This window comes from Chrysochloris asiatica, unplaced genomic scaffold, assembly GCF_000296735.1.
Source record: "Chrysochloris asiatica unplaced genomic scaffold, ChrAsi1.0 scaffold00064, whole genome shotgun sequence".
Classification (NCBI taxonomy): Eukaryota; Metazoa; Chordata; class Mammalia; order Afrosoricida; family Chrysochloridae; genus Chrysochloris; species Chrysochloris asiatica.
The window spans coordinates 13,577,154-13,599,672 of NW_006408582.1; the positions used below are offsets into that span (position 1 = coordinate 13,577,154).

At 39.7% G+C, this 22,519-nt stretch overlaps 1 pseudogene; it reads left to right on the forward strand.

Annotated features, from left to right (window-relative positions):
• Positions 1 to 20,264: 20,264 nt before the first annotated feature.
• On the forward strand, positions 20,265 to 21,014 carry LOC102820647 (annotated as a pseudogene).
• The last annotated feature ends 1,505 nt before the right edge of the window (positions 21,015 to 22,519 follow it).

A 22,519-nucleotide genomic window follows, 5' to 3' on the forward strand; every position in this document is an offset into this window, starting at 1 on the left:
GTCTCTCATACTTCGGGCATATTGTCAGGAGGGACCAGTTACTGGAGAAGGATATCATGTTTGGTAAGGGGGACGGTCAGAGAAAAAGAGGAAGAACCCCAGTGAGGTGGACTGGCAATATGGCAGCATTAATGGGCTCAAGTGTGGCAACAATTGTGAGGTTGGCCCAGGACCAGGCAGTGTTTTGTTCTGTTGTGCATAGGGTCACTATTAGTCAGTACCAACTCGATGGTATCTAACAACAACAACAACAATCTTTATGAAGAAGTCTTGCTATGGCACTGTAGGATAAGTACTGGACTGCAAGGTCTGTTTAAACTACAAGGTCAGCAGTTCAAACTCACCAGCAGCTCCTCGGAATATCCTATACAGAGTTGCGATGAGTCAGAACTGACTAGAAGGTGCTTATCACAACAACTATCTTTACAAAAGCAAACTGCCACATCCTTCTCCCTCTGAGTGACTAAGCTTTGGTTAGCAGCTAAGTGCTTAACCATTTGTGCCACCAGGACCTCTGCGCAGTAGAGTAGTTAATGTTTTAAAATAAATAAATACTTCTTATGGTATTTAGTAGAGCCAGGATATGTCATCTATTTATTTGGAATAGACTTTTATGTAGTGTTTTATTATTTTTCTCTTGTAAGATTATTTGTTCACCAAAGAAGAGTACTCATTCATTTCAACCATGGCCCGTATGTATTTTGAAATCTTCCTCTCATATTGACTGTCATATAACCCCAGTTCAAGAGCTGATCTTTTTCTAAAAGCAAACTTTGAGGACTAACATTGGGTTAGTTCCTCTCTGAGACACATTCTAACACAGTGTTGGAGACTCTAGGTACTTGGGGACAAAAGTCAAATAAAGAGATTGTAACTTGGTGTTCCCTGATACTGTTCCTCCAAATATGGCACCCATTGGGGTCTATATTTTCTATATCTGTCTACCGGGATTCGTCTTACATGCTTTGCATGACAAATATCTTGAAGACAGGATTCAGGCCCATCCATTTATATATCTTCTGAAAATTCCAGTACAAAGTGTCTTTTACATAGTATATATATTCAGTAAATGATGTTAGCTAACATACATCCTGATGTGATGCCATAGGATAAGCACTCAAACTCAAGGTTGGTTTGAGCCAAAAGGTCAGTGGTTCACTCACCAGCCACTCCTCAGAACTCCTAAACAGGGTCACTATGAGTTGAAACCTACTCGACAGCACATAACAACAACAACCTATATCAAAGTCTCACTATGCACAAGGCACTGTGATGATGTGTTATCTCAACTAATCCTCACAAAAATCTGTGTGAACTGTTATTGTTCCCATTTTATAGATGAGGAATTGTACTGTTGATAACCAGTGGATCTGAGATACAGATACCCAAGTCTGAAGAAAAAGAAAGTTAATCTCAGAATTACTATGTTATACTGCTTCTCAATGGATAAAAACATCAGCTCTTAGGTAAGACATTCTTAGAAACAGCTCCTCTGGGACAGTTTTATGATGTCGGTTTGTGTATAAATGAGGATTAGTTAGGATGAACTGCAATAAAGAAAATACCTCTAAAATCTCAGTTATTTAACCCATTGGTATCTATTCATAAAATTTAGGGAGACATGTGAAATATTTGGTAAGCAATGACTATGTCTCCCACTGGCACTATCCTTCTGAAGAATTTAGTAGAAAGTGGGCAGCTCTGAAGGCTGAAGTTCCAGACCCAGGTTATCCAGCAGACTGCATGTGCATTGGGTCTTGGAATTGCCTCTCTGAGCTGCAGTTTTCTCACTTCTAAAATGATGTGGCTATACTACTGTCCTTCAAGGTCCACTCCAGCATATTTTTTGAATCTACAAATAAATGTCACTTACAAAATATATGTACCAAAATGCATTGACACTCTTAAGAGGCGATGGAAAAATCTTTCAATACAAAGCAAGGTTGTTCCATGGCACAAGTCAACTTCATCATTTTGCTTGGATAGCGGACTTGAGGAGGCTGTTTGCCAAGCTGACAGAACAGGGTCAGTGGTTCATGACAACTCCCAGGCGTTTGGAGATGTTGGGAGCTTTTTTTGTTGGTTTTTACACCTCATAAAAAGCAATTTCCTCTTTTCAAAAGGCACATTTTTTTCTGTTTTAGAAGTTGAGTATATTTTTGCTTGGTTGGGTTTTGTTTTTAAATTAAATGGCATTATAATTTTAGACTAAAGATGTGGATTACAGAAAGGATAGGTAGATTAATTAGCCCAGGCCAATAGGTGACAGAAGAACAAGGAGTAAAAATTTCTGGCATTGGATGGGCCCCATCTCCAGTCAGGAAATTGTTCTTGAATGACATTCATGCCAAATAGTTCATGATGAATGAGTGTTAATAGGCCCCAAATATGGACTTCACATCCCTTTGAACCCAGAAGGAAAGAGGATTGAATAGAGTAGGTTTGGGCCTAATCTAGCTCATTTAAAAAATGCCAATTGAGACACAATCCTGAACCAACCCCACAGACCAGCTCTTCTGAGGAACGATCTGGAAGAAGAAGAATTTATCTTCTCTGGAAATGGGATTAAGGGCAGGTATGGGAAGTAAGTTATAAATGCATTGTTCAGCTTCCCCTCCTTAAAAAGTCATCTTGGGCTCTCTCTGGGATACAACCCAATGGTCTAACCACCACATCACACTGGCCCCTCAAAAACCATATGCATGGTTTTTGAAAGGAAATCAACAGCAACCTCACCCACTTGCCTGCCAATGTGAATAACTTCCAGGTGTGTTTAAAGGCTAACCTGGTTAATCCACCTCCTTCCCTTTTGCCCCAAGTAACTGTGTGCCACCCAGTCAGCATAATACCCAGAGGTTCTAGCAACAATCAAGGTGACCCATTGATAACCTAAGGACTTCCATAATCTCCCAAGACTTTTATAATAATGACATCTGAGGGGGACAGCAGTCATCCTTTCTTTCCTCAAATGTTCCCTTCAGATGTTTCAGTGAAGAAAAGAACTCTGTCCATGTGTACACTGTTGAAGATATAAAAATTGTTCTTAAATATCCAGTATCCCATTTGATCTCTACAACAAACTTTTGGGAGACAAAAATTATTATCTACTAGCTGTTGAGATGACTGAAACCCAACCAAGGATGTATGTAAATGCCAAACAAATGACAGAGTACTTGGATTTTATAACTAAATAGTTCAAGCTCAAGCTCTAGCTTCAACACTCAATACAATTCAAACAACCTTGCAGGGCAGTGCTTATTCTACAGCACCACACCAGGACCAACAGAATACAAAAATGTTGTACATTCCTTCATCATCATCAAGTTCAATGCTGTGGCTATTGTGCCCATACTTCTCACCATGAGCCTCCCCTGTCTTCTTTGGCCCTTTACTTCACCAAACATAATGTCCTTTTCTAGTGATTGGATTTTCTTGATGCCATGTCCAAAGCAAGCAAGTCAGACACTGTTCAGTTGTGGCTCATAAGGTTTTGACTAATTTTCAGAAGGCGATCTAAAGGTCTTTATTCCTAGTCTATGTTAGTCTGAGAGCTCTGCTGAAATCCGTCCACCATGGATGACCCTGCTGGTATATGAAATACTGGTGATGTAACTTACAGCATCACAGCAACACTTAAGCCACAATAGTATGACAAACTGACAAACAGATGGAGTACCACTTTAAGATGAGGAAAATGCAGCTTATAAAGTTTTCAGTGGATTGGCACACTTGTATCTAGCTCAAGCTAGAGCTTGAGTTCTATCCATCTAGCTACAAATCCAAATACTCTATCATTTGCTTGGCTTTTACATAAATCCTTGGTTGGGTTTCACCAACACAATTTTTCCCTAGTGAGATCTAAGTTTGTCCAACAGTTCCATAAACAGAGGTCACTATTTCTCATGTTAGAGAGAAGAGTACCAGGAAATGATTAGTAGAGTAAAGGAAAATGAACTCAGAACAGTACTGACCCCAGGTCATATCTAGCCCTCAGACCAGAGGACACTATATGCCCAAGGACTCAGCTTGGGTAGAAGTCCCAGCTAATATCAAACCTACCTCCTGGATGGTCTAGGTTATCAGGAGATCATTTGACTAGGAGAAATGTAAGGTTCTAGTCTGTGGTCTAGAGTTCTGGTGTGGCATTGTAGGAGAAGCACTGGACTGCTAACCCATCAGCCACTCCTCAGAAACTCTATATGGGATAGCTATGAGTCAGAACTAATTCAATGGCACTTAACAACAAGCCAGATGCCGCAAGCCATGGTCAGCAGCCTGTCTTCTCTGGTCTCAATGATTATCAAAACAACAAGGAAAATAAAATCATAGAATTGCAGCAGTGACAGCTACCTAAGAAACCCTAGAAACTTAGGAGTCGGTGGGGGCATTATAGGAACTCCTCTCCTCCATGAAGGTCTACCTCACCTCAATAGGAAATAGTCACAGAGCTAGAGGAGACTGCACAAATACCTAATCCAACTGCTCTTATCTAGAAGAAAAAGGAAAAAAAAAATCAGGTGTGTGAAAGTTAATTATTCCTTGGACTCTCATTATCTAGAAAACACATAGAAAGCAACAAAAGGCAAGCTAGAGCAGAAGAGCAAGAATACACCTTGTTTTTGGATAAAACTTTAATGCATGCTTCATCTCATTTACTCCCACAAATACTTTGGGATTGTAGAAATAATTATTCTCATTTTAGAATCAAAGATATGTGTCTCAGAAAAATGGATTTTGCCTCAAGTTGGCTAGTAAGAGGCCTAGAACAGGAACTCAAATTTCTTGACTTTCCTTTTAGACCCCGTTCTCTTTTTCTTCATCCATCATTCACTTATTCACTCATCAAAACTATGCTGTTATCTAGTGAAGCGTCTTCATCAATACAAATACTTACCAAGAAAGAGGCTTGCTTACCCAGGGCAAGCTAAATAGGTTTGCTTTACAACTCACTATGGATTGAGAATGTTTAGTTATGCCACTGCTATAGAATAATAGATTTTATTTCATTCTCTCCACCTTCCCTTATTTAATCTTTTCCTTAAAAAAAGTCTTAAAATGATAAAAAAATTTTACCAAGACCTCCTTTGTCTGTTTATGACAAAAAAAGAAGTAATATCTCATTCTCACCTAAGCACTAAGAAGAGCAAAGGAGGCATGTGAGTGAATGAAGATGGGATAAGGCTGACTCTCCTTGTCTCTAATCTATATTGTTGTTGTTGTTGTTAGGTGCTGCCGAGTCAGTGCCAAGTCATGGCACCCCTATGCACGAGAAAATGAAATATTACCTGGTCCTGTGTCAGTCTCAAAAACATTGCTATGCTTCAGCCCATTGCTGCTGCCACTGTGCCAATCCATCTCGGGTCTTCTTCTTTTTCACTGACCCTCCACTTTACCAAGGAGTCCTGGCATGGCACTGTAGTTTAATGTGCTGGACCCAAGCATGATGTCCTTTTCCAGGGACTGGCCCCTCCTGATAGTATGTCCAAAGTATGAAAGATAAAGTCTGGCCATCCTGGTTTCTAAGGAGCATTCTGGCTGTACTTCTTCTAAGACAGCTTTGTTTGTTCTTTTGACAGTCCATGATAATTTTAACTGTCTCCTCCAACACCATAACTCAAATGCATCTGTTGTTGTTGTTGTTAGGTGCCATCGAGTTGGAACCAACTCATAGCAACCCCATGCACAGCAGAACGAAACAATGTCTGATCCTGGGCCAACCTCACTACTGCTGCCACACTTGACGCCATCAATGATGCCACCTGGCTGATCCATCTCGTTGGGGGTCTTCCTCTTTTTCTCTGACCCTCCACCTGTAGACCCTCCACCTCTGACTCTCTGCATCTGTAGAGTTGCACAAAAAGCAGTCTCCCCTATACAGACAAGAAAGTGAGACCAAAGGTTGAGTTCACAATCAACAGTTCTGACTGTGCAGCTGAGAATCTGACAAATGAGAACTGACCAGATTAGGTTTAAGCTGATGATCTCAAAATGTCAAACTATTAGGAGGTTTAAAAACTTCAAGAAAAAATAACACCAGACCATCCCTATCAAGGCACTCTCTATTACTCTACTGGGTTTTCAATTATTCATTGCAATGGCCATACAGAACACAGAAACCATACTCACAGTTAGACGGTTTACTAGGGAAATTAATAGGTTACAAGTCAGGGGAGTCCTAGTATGATACTGTAGGATAAGCACTGGACTGCTAACCGCCAGGTCGGTGGTTCAAACCAAACAGCAGCAGCTCAGAAATACTATATAGGGTTGCTGTGAGTCAGAACCAACTCGACTGTACTTAATAACAACAACAATAATGTTCAGGGCACAGTTCTGCTGTCCAAATAGCCTCTCTTCAGCCATGCCCACAGACAGGCCTCTCTCAGCCCAGGCAATGTTACAAAGTCCTTGTAAGGATGCTGATAAATGCCCACAGGGTGTATCACTCCACTATAAGCTTCAGCCTAAAGGCATTCAGCTCTAGCTCTGTGGGTCAGCAAACTTAGCTCCCCCAATCAACTGTCTGGAGACACCCAACTTTACAAGAAAGCCTCCTGCCCAAAGTCACTCAGCTTTACATGCTCCATGGGCTGGGAAGCTCACTGCACTACCCTGTGGTCTGGCACTTGGTTCTGCTGCTGCCACTCCTCTGGTGTCATAGTTTTCCTGTCCCTAGATCAAGGAGGTTCAATGCACAGGGATCTCAAGGTCCAAAGCATTTTCTCCATACTTGGCTATTGTTCTGTGACAGTAGTTGTTGTTGTTGTTAAATGTTGTCCAGTCGGTACCAACCCATAGCAACATTACACAGGGCTTCTGAGAAGTAGCTGGCGAGCTTGAACTGACAACAATCCAGTGCATTAACCCACAGCGCCACACCAGGACTCCCTGAGAGTAGTGAGATCCCCTCTTTCTCCTTCTGAGGTGGCTCATTTCAAACCCATGTTAGTGCTCCAAGCTTTTACAATCACAATCTCTGGTAACAGTCACCACTGAATCATAGCATCCTATCAGCATCTTCTCCCACCTCTTCTTATCTAGATCCACCAGGAAGAAATTTTTTGTTGGAGTTGCAAGAACTATGGGTACAAGAGCCATATGGAGTAGTCGGCTGCACTTCTTCAGGCAACGAATTAGAAAACATTATCATTTATAAATAGAGAAAGGCTACACATTCTTTAGGTTACCACATCAAAATAACCAGAGAAGTCTTTTCAAAGGCAGATACCAAAGATTCTAATTGAAGTAAGGCCCAGAAATCTGCATTTTTAACAAGCTCCTGAAATGCCATTCTTTTGGAAATACTAAACTAAAAGTGTTATGGATTTAATTGTATGACCCCAAAAAACAGATGTTGAAATCTTAACCCTGTGCCTCTTTAAATATGACCTTGCTTGGAAGATGCTAGTAATATGAGATTATACTGGTGTAGAGTGGGTCCTAATCCAATATCCAATATCATTGATGTTCTTATAAAACAAAATCAGAGATAGGGAGTCAGAGGGAAGGTGGTCATGAGAAGATAAAGACAGAGAATTGGAGTGATAGACCTCTAAATCAAAGAACGCGAAGGGGTAAAAAGCAAAGAAAAATCTCTCTAGAGCCTTCAGAAAGAACATGATCTTGCTAACTGCTTGATTTTTCACTTCTAGTCCCCATATCTGTGAAAGGATAAAATTTCTATTGTTTTAAGCCACTCAGTTTGCAATACTTTGTTATGAAAATCCTCGGAAACTAACATTAGAAGAAAAATAAAAATACATGAAGGGTGAGAGTTCCAGATAACAAGATAGACAGATTTTTAAAATCTAAAGCAGTCAGATAATTTAGGAATCTTAGTTAACCTGCAGTGATGTATTAACAAGACAATTGATGTATTCACATATATTCAGAGCTGGTTTTCAGCTTGAATGTACTTGTACAGTCATTATTTTTCCAGTTGCCATCAAGACAAATCTGACTCATGGTGATCCCCATGTGTTTGAAAGGAGAGCTGTGTTCCCTAGGTTTTTCACGGTTGATTTTTGAAAAGTAGGTCACCAAGTCTTTCTGCAACGTGCCTCTGAGTAGACTTGAACCTCCAATCTTTCAGTTAGCAGCTCAACACAACCATTTGCACCATACAGGGATTCCTGTTACTTACATCAATCATTTGTTTTAACTCACTGGGGCTTATGCTGATGGTTACGTGTCATTGAATCATGACAGAACAAAACACTGCCAGGTCCCACGCATCCTCACAATCATTGCTATGCTTGAGTTCATTGTTGGAATCACTGTGTCAGTCCATCTTGTTGAGGATCTTCCTCTTTTTCGATGACCCTCTACTTTTCCAAGTCTGATGTCCTTTTCCAGGGATATCTCCTGATAACATATCTAAAGTGAATGACTCAAAATCTTACAACTCTGGCTACACCTCTTCTGAGACAGATTTGCTTGTTCTTCTGGCAGTGCATGGTATATTCCTATTCTTCACCAATTAATTAAAATGTGTCAATTCTTATTCAGTCTTCCTTATTCATTGTCCAGCTTTGCATGCATATGAGGTGATTGAAAACAGCATGGCTTGGGCCAGGCCCACATTAATGTTCAAAGTGGTAGTTTGCTCTTTGACACTTTAAAGAGCTCTTTTGTAGCAGATTTGACTAATGTGATATGTTTGATTTCTTGATTTCTGCTTCCATGGATGTTGATTGTGGAGGCAAGTAAAATGCAATCCTTGACAACTTAAATTTTTCCTCTATTTACCATAATGCTGTTTATTGATCCAATTGTGAGGATTTTTGTCATCTTTATGTTGAGGTGTTGTTGTTGTGAGCCATCAAGTCAGTACCAATTCATAGTGAACCTTTATTGGGTTTCTGTTTCCAAGGCTATAAATTTCTACAGGAACAGAAAACCTTATCTTTCTCCCACAGAGCAGCTGATGGATTCGAACCACTGACCTTGCAGTTATCAGCCCAACATGTAACTCATTACACCAGCAGGGCTCCATGTTTAAGTGTAATCCATAATAAAGTCTATAGCCTTCATCAGTAAGTACTTCAAGTTCTCTTCACTTTCAAGAAGCAAGGTTGTATAATTTGCAAATCACACATTGCTAATAAGTCTTTGTCTTAGTTATCTGTTAAGTACCATGGAGTAGGTTCCAACTCATGGTGACTCTGCACAGGGTTTCCAAGGCTCTAAATCTTAATGGGAGCAGAACACCTCATCTTTCTTCCACAGAATGCTGGTAGTTTCGAACTGCTGACCTTGAGATTGGCAGCCCAACTCGTAACCACTACACTACCAGAGTTCCTTTAACTATCTAGTGCTGCTATAAAAGAAATGTCACAAGTAGATGACTTTTAATAAACAGAAACTTTTCTTTCACAGTTTTTTGTTGTTGTTAAGTGCTATCAAGTTGATTCCAATCCATAGCAACCCTGTATACGGTTTCTGAGGAGCAGCTAGTGAGCTTGAACCACCAACCTTGCTTCTCAAACCGACCTTGCAGTCCAGCGCATTAACACACAGCAGTCAGAATTCACAGCCCCAGCCCTAAGGGAAGGCTTTCTCTTTGTTGGCTCACACTTTATAAAAAAAGTCCTTGTCTCATTTCTGCATTGTTAGGCCCAGCATTCCTTGGAAATCTCCATGTGTCTTGGTATCAATCTTCCCCTGGGCCTAGGAGGTTCCCAATGCAGGAATCTGGTTCAACCTAGTATTCCACTTGGGGATCTTCTTTCTTGGTGGCAGTAGGTCCCTCTTTCTCTGCTCATTTAGCTCTCCTTTTATCTATTATAAGATTTTAAAAAGTTGCAGGTCATACATAAGACTATAGGTGGAAGCCTGAACCATATACAGATTTCCAGAGACGGGGAATTTCCACTTGAAAGGACGAGCAGACCAGCCTGGAACGGCTAGAAGAATAGAAGAAACTACTTGAAAGAAAGACCTACAGGAAAAATACAAAACAATAGAGGCAGATGGACTGTTACTACAAGAACAAACAAGTTGATTGCCCAGGAAACATCAAGGCAAATGATCCGGTCCCCTCAGCGCAAACCCCCTTCCAAGACTACGACTCAATGGGAATACACGTTCTGATTGGTGACCATGCTCGTCACTGACAAGGGGAAGTGAGGGAAAAACAACAATGAAGTGGCAAGCTAAGCGAGCTAAGCCCTACAATATGGAGAGTGAAGCGTTCAGCTGATAAAAAGAGAGGGCATATGCACAAGAACACCCACACTTGCAGATAATACCCACTTGACCTGGCTTCAATGACTGGATGATCAGCGCTCAGCCAGAAGAAGATAGAAGAGGAAAAAAAGAGTAATCTGATGCAATTTGATGAACTTGACCTACATCTATGGAAGCAGTAGGTCAAAAGAGGGAACAAATTCTTACAGCAAGAATCATTCCCACCCCCTCCACACACAGAGTAGACAGGGATGGGCAACTTGGACATTGGCTACCCAAAATGGGGGGAGAGGGGGGGTAAAGCTACAAAGGCAAGAAGTGACTGGCTTACAAGCTTTCAAGAGGGAACCTAGAGACAGGGGACCTGGAGGAAGGCAGACTTCTCCAGTGAGTAGTATCCAATCTGCCTAGGCGGAGTTGATGAAATGAAATGCAGATGGGTCTCTTGTGATACAACAGTGAATAATTGTTATCAGGACTGACTGTGAACGTTGGAAATGTAAAGGTAGACATTTTATAGCAAGGAAGGAAGTGATTAACATCAACGGAGAAGAGCCAAGAGAGGGACCCTACCCAGAGAAACAGTGATGCCTGAGATGAAGGCAGAGACAATGATGTGAAGCGATGGAGCAACTGGGGGCTTTAGACCCAGAGAGGGAGAGCGACTGTGTGCTGAAGACTGGGGGGGGTGGGGGGTGGAGGGGGCAGACTTGCAGGGTATATCCTTTGGTTGGTTGATGATGTATGGAGGGGATTGTAACCATGGCAATGATACGATGTACGATAGAATGAATGTAAAACTAATGTTGTCCCATGTAAACTATCATATAATTCACAATAAAACACTAAAAAAAAAAACAAAAAACAAATGTTGCAGGCCACACCCCCAAAAAAACTCCCCTTACATGGGATCAGTGCTGTGATAAGATCAAGTATGTTGCATGCCACCCTTAATCTTCTTACAACTGATTGGTTTATCACATCAGAGCATATCATGGGGGATCAGTACGTAACTACCAAACTACTGAGAATCATGGGCCAGCCGAGTTGCCATGTATTTTGGGGGGGGACACAATTCAATCCATGATAGTCTTCCTCTGATCCCAGTCCCACAATTTTCTTCATATTGTCCAGTTTCTCAGGTTATTTGCTCAGCATACAGAATGAATAAGGGTGGTGAAAGGACACAATCCTTATTTTAAACCACACAGTAGTCTTTGTTGGAACAATTACCTCTTGAGTTCCCATTCTTCCCAAAGGTATCCATAATTTTTGATGAGTCACACAGTCATGTCTTTTCTTATAGGTAAACAACTGAACCACAGGTAAACACCTTAACCACAGTGTCACCAGAGCTCCTTCACCATTGCATAGATACATTTAAAAAAGTCAGAACTAGCCATAATAAAGTTTAAAAATATTTAAGAGCTCATATATGAAAGCAGAGATTATCAGAAAGATGTTTACCTGTGCTTTATTGACTATGCAAAGGCTTTCAATTGCGTGGATCATGGACAACATTGTGAAATATGAGTATTCCAGAACACTTAAATGTGCTCATAAGGAATCTGTAGGTGGACCAAGAGGCAGTTGTTCGAACAGAACATGGGAACACTGATGGCTTAAAATTAAGAAAGGTGTGTGACAGGGTTGTATTCTTTCACCACACTTATTCAAACTGTACGCTGAGCAGATAATCAGAGAAGCTAGGTTATGTGAAGAAAAACAAGGTATCAGGATTGGAGAAAGACTCATTAACAACTTGCAATATACAGATGATACAAACTTACTTGCTGAAAGTGAAGACTTAAAATATTTACTGAGAAGACCAAAGAACACAGCCTTCAATATGGACTGCATCTTAATATAAAGAAAACAAAAATCCTCACCACTGGACCAATAAACAACATTCTGATCAATGAAGAAAAGATTGAAGTTGTTAAGAACTTCATTCTTCTTGGATCAACTATCAACACTCATGGAAGCAGTAGTCAGGAAATCGAGTGACGTATTGCATTAGGCAAATCTGCTGCACAAGACCTTTTTAAAGTGTTGAAGAGCAAAGATATCAGCTTGAAAACTAAGGTGCACCTGACCCAAGCCATGGTATTTTCAATAACCTCATATGCATGCAAAAGCTAGACAGTGAATAAGGAGGACCGTAGAAGAATTGATGCTTTTGAGTTATGGTGTTGAAGGAGAATATTGAAAGTGCCATAGGCTGGCCAAAAGAACCAACAGATCTGTGTTGGAAGAAGTGCAGCCAGAGTGCTCCTTGGAGGCCAGGATGGCCAAACTTCATCTCATACTTGGGACATATTGTCAGGAGGGACCAGTTGGTGGAGAAGGATATCATGTGTTGTAGGGTGGAGGGGCAGAGAAAAAGAGGAAGACCTCCAACGAGATGGATTGGCAAAGTGGCAGCATCGATAGACTCAAGTGTGGCAACTGTAGTAAGATTGGCCCAGAATTGGGCAGTGTTTCGTTCTGCTGTGCATAAGGTCTCTATGAGTTGGTACCGACTCGATGGCACCTAACAACAACTACATATGAAAAAAAGACAAGAATGCAAACATTCAGGGCAGAAGAGCTTCTAAATATTAAACTTTTAGAAAGCTAGTTAAATGATCAAAGGAGCTTTTGTTTATCTTATGTTCTTATTCATAGTTTAAATGAAATATTTGGTATTTATTTAAAATTTTTAAATAGCATGTGTGACAATAAGTGTGATGAAAAGTGTTTTTGTATAAAAAATGTGAGTAAGGAATTGGCATATTGCTGCTCTCCCATTGTTAGTTATCCATGTTTGAAGTGAATCAGCTACCCCATGGTGAAGAATATTGAATGTACCATGGACGTTCAGAAGAACAAACAAATCTGCCTTGGAAGAAGTGCAGCCACAGTGATCCTTAGAAGCAAGAATGGTAAAACTTAGTGTCATATACATTGGACATGTTATTGGGGAGACCAATGCATGGAGAAAGGCATGCTTGTAAGAGCATAGATTCAGTGAGAAAGAAGACCCTCAGCAGTGGTTGCAACAATGGGGTCAAGCATAGCAATGATTGTGAGGACAGTACAGGACCAAGCAGTGTTTCATTCTGTTGTACATAGGGTCTCTATGTGTTTGAGCCAACTCAGTGATACTTAACAAGAACAACAAGTCTTTAGGACTTGCCCACAACCCAGACCTTTCTGGATGATCTGACTGTCTTACTGCCTGTCCCCCCTTCCAGTGGAGGCACAAGGGATGGTTTCATCCTGTGTGGTAACTCATGGTGTTGCCCCTCACTCTCCATGAACCTTTTCTCTTACCAGACCAGACAGGATTTTTAGTAATGTTTACTATCAATTTTAATCATAGAATAATATGTGATAAATATGTTTGTAAATTGTTTAAACACAATATTTCTTAATTTACATGACTGAGAATAATAAAATTGTTTTGTCAAATCTTTCCATATTGAGTTACATTATTAATTACGGCATTATTAGTAATTGAGCAGACGACCTCTAAAAATTTTTCTCTTCTTTTCCTTTAATTACTACTTTATTCTCTAAAATGTTATTGATGCAAGCAAGTTCATAAGTACTATTCACCACAATACTGGAACGAAAACACCAGAAAATTTTACAAAATCGGTGACTACAAAAACACCAACATCAACAAAACAATAGCACATGAGATTCGAAGTAGCCTAATTGGGTAATAATGACAGCTCGGACCAGATGGAGCTCATTAGAAGGTTCAAAAGTCAATTAGCGTAGAGTTTTAGCCTTGTTAGGTATAGTGATACATGCAAACTGGGCTTATGAAATGTGTTCTTGTTTTTATAACTAACTACAGGGATTTTTTTCATTAAAAATAATAAATTTCTGCTGAAATACTGCACGGAAATTTTATAGCCAGTCATTTTGATGTCAGCCCCTCTGACAGTGTTACCCAGTGCGGTCGGCATATCCTGCACCCCCCTGAAAACACCACAGCCCCTTTCTCACCCTCCTTTACTTGTGTCTTCCCATATACTCTTCTGCCCCTACTTTGATCTGACCCTCTCTTAATCACCACCAGCCAGTCATCTAAACATTATTGGGCTTTGGGGAAATTACACTATAGAAGCCAAATAGATAAATAAACTCTGATCTTAGATCTGAACTAGATCAGGCTTATTAGTCCCTTGGGGATGTTTATCTTAGAAAAGAACAACTTCAGATCTGGATTCAGTATTTGAGGAGGCTGCCAGATCCATCCATGGTCAAACATATGCAGGGCAAGGACAAGTGGGGACGGTACTATATCAAGTATTCAGGTCTATGAGGGCACAAAAAATAGCATCGCTATTATTTGCTTGGGTTCAGGTCCAACTGAAAAATGAGACAAAAACTCTCTTTGATGGAAGTCTAAATGTTCTCCTTTTTCTACTTTCCCATTGTCATTGAGTAGATTCCAACACATGGTGACTTCATATGTTACAAAGTAGAAGCACTTCATAGTGTTTTCTAGACTATATTATTTACAGAAACAAAGGACCACTTCTTTCTTCTGTGATCCCACTGGGTGCGCTTGAACCTTCAATCTTTAGGCTAGGAGCCAAGTGTAAACTTCTTGCTTCACCAAGGGACCTAGTATCACCTTTATTACTGACAAATGTGATAGTAGAGAGTGTGCTTATAAGTGGAACAGATACGGTCTCTAGTCCTGAAGCCGAGAATTATCCACGGCTGCCCCAGCTTTCTTACTGAAAATTTCATGTCTCAAGAAACCCCTCAGTCCCGGGCAAATGTGGGTAACTGGTCACCCTAGTTGAACCAGGGAAGATTGCCCCAACAGCATAGTGGGAGAAGAGACTATTGCATTTCCTGTGGATAGCTCACTCTCAACAACAACAACAACAACAACAACAACAACAAAACAACGTAGAAGGCCTGCCTAGTTTTTTCTTCCAAACTCACCAATCACATTAAGTCACTAAAGGATGAGAATATTAAGCTGATGTGTCTCCAGTCACATGGAACAAAACATCAGGAATGGGGGTAAAAAGAAAACATTCCTTTCTAACCCAAAATATAATAAAGCTAACCAATTCAAATGAACTCTCAACAATCCAATAGAAATTAGCAGACAGTCTCAATTATAAACAAAGTTGAAAAGAAATATAATTTTGTAGTTTCATACAATAATTCAAACTAAGCTTTAAAACTATTGTTTAATAAAACTTTCATTATTTAATAAAATAGACATGCTATAATGTTAGATCAAAAAAGACTATGTTGTTGTTGTTGTTGTTAAGTGCCATTGAATCCAGTTCGACTCATAGCAGCCCTGTATAGAGTTTCTAAGGAGTTGCTGGTGAGCTTGAACCACCAACCTCGAAGTTCAAACAGTGTTACAGTCTGGCACATTAACCCAGGGTGCCACACCACACTTCCTGGTAAATGGTGCTTGGATGAGTCCATGTGATCAGTTTTCACAAATGATTTGTGAGCACCTATCATATGTGGTGGCACTGTAAGATAAACACTGGATTGCTAACCACAAGGTCAGAAACTCATACCCACCTATCACTCCATGGTAGAAAATATCTTTCTGCTCCCATAAGATTCACAACCTCAGAAACCTTATCATGTGGTATGGATAGTGGGAGTAGACCCACAAATATATAAAGGTTTGACAGAGGATATTTTTACATAGAGATTTACCTATGTTAAAAAACATTTCCATGAATGTAGTGGAGCATTGTTGTTGTTAAGTGTCGTTGAGTCAGCTCCAGTTCATAGGAACCCTGTATAGGGTTTCCAAAGAGCAGCAAATGGGTTTGAACTGCCAATCTTATAGTTCACAGTCCAGTGCTGATCCTACAGAACCACACCAGTTGTTGTTGTTGTTAAGTCAGTTCCAACTCAGAGTGACCCTGTATAGGGTTTCCAAGAAGTTACTGATGAGTTTGAACCACTGACCTTGTGGCTCAAACCGACTTTGCAGTCCAGTGCTTAACCTACAGTGCCAAGGTACACAACAGAACAAAACACTGCCCAGTCCTATGCCAGCTTCACAATTGTTTTCACATTTGAGGCCTCCTCATTAGACGTCTTCCTCTTTTTTGCTGACCTTCCACTTTACCAAGCATGATGTCCTTTCCAAAGATTGGCCCCTCCTGATAATATTTCTGAAGTATGAGAGAAGAAGTCTCGCCTGCTGGCTTTTAAGGAGCATTCTAGTTGCACTTCTTCCAAGATAGATTTGTTTGTTCTTCTGGCACTCCATGTGTGTTAGACTGGGTTCTCTAGATAAACAAAACCAGTGAAACATATATGTATATTTATAAAGAGAAGTTTATATCAAGGAAATGGCTCACAATTGAAGAGGGAGAGTTCCAAGTCCGGGTCAGATGAACCAAGATTGGCAGAAAGACAGGCACAGAAGCGAGTTGCTAATGGTTCCTAGGATCAGCTGATACTAGAACAGGCCACTGGCTCAAGTCCAAATACACAGAGGTCAAAGCAGAAAGCAAACAAGCTTTGCCTGTGTGTCTAATATACTGGAAGCAGGCCACACACCAGAGAAAACAACCTTTCAGTTGATTGGTTACTCATAGAAGACCTCATCATAGCATTAATTACATTGTATTAGATCTCATTATAGAGATAACTACATCTCAAAGTGGAGGGACAGTGAAAAAGAGAGGCCCCAATGAGATTGATTGGTACAGTAATACTAGCAATGGGCTCAAGTGTAGCAGTAATTATAAAGATAGCATAGGATTTGGTGGTATTTCGTTCTTTTGTATATAGGGTTGCTATGGGTCAGAACCAACTAAGTGGAATCTAACAACAACAACACATCTCAACTTCTAAACTTCTGAAAATCCTGGCACAGTCAAGTTGACACAAAACCTTAACTATCACACCATGGTGTTTTCAATACTCATCTTCAACACCGTAATTCAAATGCATGGATTCTTCTGCAGTCATCCTTATTTATTGTCCAAGTTTGACATGCATTATGAGGCTATAGAAAATATCATGACTTGGGTCAGGTGCACATTAGTCCTAAAACTGGTATCTTTGCTCTTCAAACTTTAAAAAGGTCTTATGCAGCAGATTTCCCTAACATAATACTTCATCTGATATCTTGACTGCTGCTTCCATAAATGTTGATAGAGGACCCAAGCAAAACAAAGTTTTTGATAACTTAAATCTTTGCTCCATTTAACACTATGTTATTTATTATTCTAGTTGTGAGGATTTTTGCTTTCTTTCCATTAAGGTGCAATCCATACTAAAGGCTGTAGTCTTTGATCTTCATCAGTAAGTATTTTAAGTCTTCTTCAATTCTAACAAGCAAGATTTTATCATCTGCTTATCATAGGTTGTTAATGAGTCATCCTCCAATCTTGATACCATGTTCTTCTTCTTCATATAATTCAGTTTCTCATATTATTGCTGAGCATACAGATTGAGTAAGTACAGTGAAAGAATACAACCCTGGTGCATACCTTTCCTGATTTTAAACAATTCAGTATCCCTCTTGTTCTGTTCTAATGACTTTTGGTCTATGTACTGCTTACAGGTAGTGGAGCATACGGGGTGAGGGGGAGGCCAAAATTATTAAAACTTCTTATACATTACCAAACACCTTGAAGGGATGAGTTGCTGGGCCTGGGATTCAGGATCATAGATCATGGTTGATTGGCATAATACAGTCCATAAGACAATGTTCTACATCCTATTTTTCTGAGTAGTGACTGGGGTCTTAAAATTCATGAGTGGCCATCTAAGGTGCAATTGTATGGTCTCTCCCTGTGCAGAGGAAAATAAGAGTGATGAGAATTGAAGATGGTTGGAAATAATTAGTCCAGTGGTCTAATGAAACACATGAACATCAATCTTTACAATCCTGAGACCAGAAGAACTAGATGGTGCATGGCTTCCAATAGCAACAGCTCTTAAAGGATTAAGATGAGAGAAAATGTGGAACAAAACTCAAAATTATAAAAAAAATACAAGACTTACTGGTCAGAAAGAGATTGGAGGAAACTGAGATATGGCCATTGTCTACCCTTCAGCTATGAAACAGAACTCACCCTCATGATTCAATTTTCAGCCAAGCTATATATATATATATTCACAAAACTAGTGAGGTATACACACCATAGATTAGTCAACCATTCAAGATCAAAATGGCAGCATTAACTTAAGGAAAAATTTTAGAAAAGTTGGGGAAGAGGAGGAAGGGAATCAAGACTCACAGGGAGGAAGTAGTATGAGTGATGTTACATTGATGGAATTTCAATCATTAAAATTAAATATATATGATCAGTTTAATGTAAAACTAATTATCTGCTCTGTAAAGTTTTACTCAATTCACTATAAAAAGTTTTTAAAAAGAAAAGAAACCCTACACACAATTGTTGTAAGTCAAAATCGACCAGATGGCAGTGATTTTGACTATGTGTGAAGCCCTAATGTTGCAATGGTTATGCACTCTGAATATCTGTAGTTTGAACCCACCAGGAGCTCCACAGGAGAAATAATTTGGCAATTGATTGGCTCATATTTATTTACAGCCTTGTAAACCTTATGGGGAGGTTCTATTCTGTCCTATAGGGTCTCTATGAATGGAGATCAAGAGAACAGGAACCGTAGTGGTTACGAATCAGGCTGCGAACCTTAAGGTCAGCGGTTCGAAACTACCAGCCGCTCCGCGGGAGAAAGATGAGGCTTTCTACTCCCGTAAAGATTTACACCCTTGGAAACTCTGTACAGGGTCGCTATGGGTCGGAACCGACTCGACGGCACTTCACAACAACAACAACAACAACAACCGTGAACCTAATTTGCTCTTATTTTTCTTGCTTCGTACATTGTTAACATAGATCTTTGTTGTTTGCTATTTCTTTTTACATACTATAAGCGCTTTAAGCTATCAGTTTCCCTTTGAACCTATGCTTTAGGTGCTTCTCACACACTTGGATGAATTGGTACTCATTTTTATCTTTGTATTGTTATACATACAGGGTTCCCCATCCATCTGGAAACTGCTCACACTGCAGTCCACAGATGGAATTTCTTTGTCCTTAGGGAAATCATGTTTCACTCTTAAGATTTTTCAACAGATTGGATGAGACCTACTCAAATTATCAAGAATAATCCCCTTTGTTTATAATGAACTGATTCTAAAAAAATTAATGTTTGATTGATACTGAGCACTTGGCAAAGGAGCCCTGGTAGCACAGTGGTTAAGTGCTTGGCTGTTAACTGAATGGTCAGATTAACTAGCTAATCTGCAGGAGAAAGATGTGGTAATCTGCTTCTGTTCCCAGCCTTGGAGACTAGGAGACAGTTCTGTTCTGTAGGCAAGCTATGAGTCAGAGATGGTACACAACAAACAACGTAGCCTAGGCAAGGTGACATAGAACTAACTATTATACCCCTCTACTCTGGTAGAGTAGTGGTTACGAATCGGGCTGCGAACCTTAAGGTCAGCGGTTCGAAACTACCAGCTGCTCCGCGGGAGAAAGATGAGGCTTTCTGCTCCCGTAAAGATTTACAGCCTTGGAAACCCTATACAGGGTCGCTATTAGTGGGAACCTACTCCAAGGCACACAAACACCAACCAACCAAGAACAACGTATGTGTCATTTCCTGTCTGAGCTTTAATTTCCATGATGAGACAATTCAGAACACTCTTTATAGTCTGCCTTGTTTATCAGCAAGGTTTTAGGTGGTGATTGCTCTGAAGACAACAATGGCATAAATGAAGACTCAGCGATAGATCATGAATGAGAAAACAAAACAAAACAAAACAAAAAACTACCCATAGTTTTACACCATTGAAATGTAGAGGTTGCTTATTAGCACATCAGAAACAAGCATATCCCGAATGACACAATGTGTTATTTCAAATACCTAAAACATGAATAGAAAACAATGATTAGAAAGAAATGGTAATGGTGATTTCCTTTCTGAGGCAGCATTTTAATCTCTTCCCCTTGATTGTTTTTGTACTTCCAAATGTGTTTTATTGAACTTGTTTTAATTTTATATATTTTTTTAAAATTAACAAAAATAGAGAGATGGCGGTGGTCTGGAGGCTGCATGCTGTCTGCAGTGCTCAAGGAGCCTGAGCTTTGTTCCTTGGAACACCAGTGATCAGATCTGCTCTTGTCTCAGTATTTCTCCAGGACCAGTCTGCTCCAGGAGTGCAGCACATTCACCTGTCCCCCCAGCCACTATTCTGGTTCCAAGGCTGCATCTCTCCACTGGACTGGGGAGAGGGTTTTCAGTGTTTTGCTCCTGGGCCGGCTCCCAGCTGCTTATTTGAATCTTTGCTCTGCAATGGACTACTCTCTAGCTGCAGTTCTCACACTCTCCATGGTCACTGGGGCATGGGACAGGTTGTTACTGACTATATCCATGAGTATATACCAGAGAAAAGGAGCTCTGGTAGCGTAGTGGTTACGAATCGGGCTGCGAACCTTAAGGTCAGCGGTTCGAAACTACCAGCTGCTCCGCGGGAGAAAGATGAGGCTTTCTACTCCCGTAAAGATTTACACCCTCGGAAACCCTATACAGGGTCGCTATGGGTCGGAACCGACTCGATGGCACATAACAACAACAACAACATACCAGAGAAAGCTGCCAATGCTGGCTTCCTGGCACTCTTGACTCTAACCTTTGCTCATCTGTGCTATTTCAACTATCACAATGTAGGCATCTGCAAAGTTACTGCCATGCTGTGGAGCTCTGAATTTTTACTTAGTCCCTTAAAAAATGATTGTCCACCTCTTTACTTCTGCTCTGTCACCCCATTCAGCTATCAATAAGGAGGAAATAACAGATGTCCATTGGTGAAACAACCCTCTTCTAATCACTTGATTCGTTTCAGAATTTAATCGTGTAGGAAACGGTTTGAGAGGAATTAATATTCACAGAATAGTGAGACTGCCTGCCATATTCTGATGATATAATGGGATTGTCTCCTAGCTTTTTAGAAGACTCACAGTGTGACAAAACATTGTATATGAGCATGCACCTTTTAATTTATCATTTTCTTAATGAGAATTCAATTTGTTCCTATCAGCATATTACGATCATACCTCTTCAATAATTGTTGTAGGAATGATGGACAATGGGAATGTCTGTTAACTCATAAATAAAGATTTTGCAGAAAATTTTAACTATCTTAAGTTTTGTAAACAACTCCCTCTGGTTTCTTTCTTAGTTTTTTTGTTTTATGCTCTTCTGTTGATGGTTACATGTCCGAGTGAAACTTTAAAATGAGGAAATGTCTCACTAATTTCTGAATTCTAGGAGGAAAAGCTTGCAGATTGTTTGAATATAGAGAAGTTCCATTCCTTGTAGATGTATTAAAATCTAGATTGAAAACTGAGACGTATCCTTCAAATGTCCTTAAATAATCTGCTTACAAATATAAAATTAAAAAGTAACAAACTGTTATTTTCTTACTTTGAACATCTCTAATGTGAAAATGTATTCTATGAAAACAAAAACGTTTAAAATAAAATGATATACAATGCAAAAATTAACAAAAATAGATACCTTTAGACCATGTGCTTTAAAAAAAATAAAAATGCTTTAAAATAATTATATCCATTGTTTATATGTGAAACATGTGTCATGGTACTAGTTTGAAACTCAGTTTTAAATTACTCTTATTTAAATTTGGCTCAAATTTCTGTACTCTCACACATACAAGGATATATTTTCTGGCAAAAAAAAAAATCTTAACTGAGAGGTCTATAAAACTTTTGGGGTGCAAAGGAATGCTAAAGCTGTTTAACTTGTTAAGCATAAGGTCCAAAATATTTCTATCAATTTCCAAACTAAAAGGAATTGAGAAATATTTTAAGAAGTCATGAAGAAATCTACATTTCAAAGCAATAAAATGATATGAAGCACATGCTTCACATCGTTAGAGATATTCTATCCACCATTCTCTATCTCTTCCGTGATGTGTAAAGGTAGAGAAAGGTGGTTCTGAAAAGCAGAAGCAGCTTTAAAATTTTTGTAGTTACTCTAGCAGCAAATTTCTCAAGAAGATGGTGACCAGAATTCTTATGAAGCCCTCAATATGATTGCATTTTTGTAGGTGTTAAGTGCCGTGGTATCAGCTCTGACTCATAGCAATCCTATATAGGATTTCCAAGAAGCAGCTGGTGGGTTTGAATTACCAGCCTTGAGGTTTGCAGTCCAGTGCTTACTGGAGACATTCTATTACTAAACAATTCTAAAAGTTGAGGGCAGTTTTTTTGTTGTTGCAATAGAGATAGTCAGAGGGAGCTCAGAGTAGAGTTTGTGTAGCAAATTA